Genomic DNA, 2,728 nt, shown 5'->3' with positions numbered 1-2,728 from the left:
CTAACATCGTTGGTGCCGACGTGGATAACAATATCTCTATACTCGCCAGTTTTAGCTTTAGCCAGCACCATCTTCAGATTAGCCTTAACGTCGGTTGCCCTGCCCCCTGGTAAACAGTGTATGATCGCTGGATGATTCGTTTTAAGTCTAATACTGCGGGTAATGGAGTCGCCAATGACTAGAGTTTTCAATTTGTCAGAGCTAATGGTGGGAAGCTTCGGCGTCTCTGACCCCGTAACGGGAGGAGTAGAGACAAGAGAAGGCTCGGCCTTTGACTCCGACTCGCTGCTTAATGGGGAAAACCGGTTGAAAGTTTGTCGGCTGAATGAGCGACACCGGTTGAGCATTCCTACAGCATTTCCCTCCAGAAACCGTGAGAAAGTTGTCCGGCTGCGGGGACCGTGCGAGGGGATTTATACTAACGTTACCATCTGTACTTACTGGTGGCACAGATGCTGTTTCATCCTTTCCTAAACTGAAATGACCCTTGCGTCTAAAGCTGGGCTTGTAGCACAGCTATCCTCACCGTAAGGCGATCGTTCTCCTGTATGAGTACAGCGACTGCAATTAGAAGGCATCATGTTAATGTTACTACTTAGCTTCGGCTGTTGGAGGTCCTGACGAACCATGTCCAGATAAAGCGTCCGGAGTATGAGGATTCTGTGTTATGCACTATAGCCCGTTACCATATGTGATTTAATATTATCTGCTGTTGGCTTGTGTGGATGTATGTATGTGTTATGCAACATAGCTGACTTGAACCATTGTTAACAGTTTCAGGGCCATGGGCCTTTCTCATGATGGAAAAATACAGAACTGTGCAATGAGTTGGGGGGGGCACATTCAGAACGTAGTGTTGCGAGAACAGTCTTTTGTTAGATAACAGGAGCCAGGTGCCTGCATATTCTACACAGCTACAACGACTGACCGCTGAAGCGCTTAAGGGGCTGGGACCAGCCTCTGCGCCAACAATCAACGATGGTGTGGTTTAGACTCACCCAGCCTAAACCACACCCAGTCTCTACTCTGACAGGCCGGCTCGGAAGCAGGAACTACTTCTGTCAGAGTATATTAAATATCTTTGTCAGGAACAAGTCAATTCTGTTTTGCCCTGCGAGGTGGGACAGAGAGCCCATATATACACGAAAATTGCATTTACTACTTAGCTAATAAAAGCCTCAGTCATATTTATCCTGATACCAGATTCGAATTGACGCAACCCTGACACGAGTGAAAAAAATTGAGGGAAACCAAAAATATAAACGGTAATTACAAAGTAAAAACCGTAAAGTTGTCATGTAGCAAAGTAGGCAACAAAACACCGCAACACGTAAACAAGTCTGCAAGTTGTAACCGGAAATGGCATCAAAATGCTGTTGAGGTATCATGTGATGCTACTAGCACAAATGGACCAACACTGAGCACATGTAGCTTAAGTCAATTGGTAATTTAAAACAGGGGTCTGAGTAATATTGCTGGCGCATGGATATAATGCAAAATAAATGTTGCCATCACCCCAGTTACTCAAGTCAGGTCATACACCTCAACTCCAAGTAGGAACCACCAAAACAATACAGAGGACACAAGTATTACAGTTAATGTTTAATTGAGCCAAAACAAGCAAATGCAGTTACACACTGGACTAGAGTACCCATGAACTCTTGCATGTCCCACGTCAGATATCCATGGCGTCGTCGCCGGACGGGCCGGTCGCAGCTTCAGAGGTGGCGTCGTCGCCAGACGGGCCGGTCGCAGCTTCAGAGGTGGCGTCGTCGCCAGACGGGCCGGTCGCAGCTTCAGAGGTGGCGTCGTCGCCAGACGGGCCGGTCGCAGCTTCAGAGGTGGCGTCGTCGCCAGACGGGCCGGTCGCAGCTTCAGAGGTGGCGTCGTCGCCAGACGGGCCGGTCGCAGGTGGCGTCGTCAGAGGTGGCGTCGTCGCCAGACGGGCCGGTCGCAGCTTCAGAGGTGGCGTCGTCGCCAGACGGGCCGGTCGCAGCTTCAGAGGTGGCGTCGTCGCCAGACGGGCCGGTCGCAGCTTCAGAGGTGGCGTCGTCGCCAGACGGGCCGGTCGCAGCTTCAGAGGTGGCGTCGTCGCCAGACGGGCCGGTCGCAGCTTCAGAGGTGGCGTCGTCGCCAGACGGGCCGGTCGCAGCTTCAGAGGTGGCGTCGTCGCCAGACGGGCCGGTCGCAGCTTCAGAGGTGGCGTCGTCGCCAGACGGGCCGGTCGCAGCTTCAGAGGTGGCGTCGTCGCCAGACGGGCCGGTCGCAGCTTCAGAGGTGGCGTCGTCGCCAGACGGGCCGGTCGCAGCTTCAGAGGTGGCGTCGTCGCCAGACGGGCCGGTCGCAGCTTCAGAGGTGGCGTCGTCGCCAGACGGGCCGGTCGCAGCTTCAGAGGTGGCGTCGTCGCCAGACGGGCCGGTCGCAGCTTCAGAGGTGGCGTCGTCGCCAGACGGGCCGGTCGCAGCTTCAGAGGTGGCGTCGTCGCCAGACGGGCCGGTCGCAGCTTCAGAGGTGGCGTCGTCGCCAGACGGGCCGGTCGCAGCTTCAGAGGTGGCGTCGTCGCCAGACGGGCCGGTCGCAGCTTCAGAGGTGGCGTCGTCGCCAGACGGGCCGGTCGCAGCTTCAGAGGTGGCGTCGTCGCCAGACGGGCCGGTCGCAGCTTCAGAGGTGGCGTCGTCGCCAGACGGGCCGGTCGCAGCTTCAGAGGTGGCGTCGTCGCAGACGGGCC

At 55.4% G+C, this 2,728-nt stretch overlaps 1 pseudogene; it reads right to left on the bottom strand.

Moving 5' to 3' along the window:
• Positions 1 to 1,600: 1,600 nt before the first annotated feature.
• LOC139400296 (polysialoglycoprotein-like) lies at positions 1,601 to 2,720 on the bottom strand (annotated as a pseudogene).
• Between the last annotated feature and the right edge of the window lie 8 nt (positions 2,721 to 2,728).

Source organism: Oncorhynchus clarkii, unplaced genomic scaffold (genome assembly GCF_045791955.1).
Source record: "Oncorhynchus clarkii lewisi isolate Uvic-CL-2024 unplaced genomic scaffold, UVic_Ocla_1.0 unplaced_contig_2955_pilon_pilon, whole genome shotgun sequence".
Classification (NCBI taxonomy): Eukaryota; Metazoa; Chordata; class Actinopteri; order Salmoniformes; family Salmonidae; genus Oncorhynchus; species Oncorhynchus clarkii.
The sequence above is the reverse complement of the archived record's forward strand: the minus strand, read 5'-3'. Positions and strand labels throughout refer to the sequence as shown.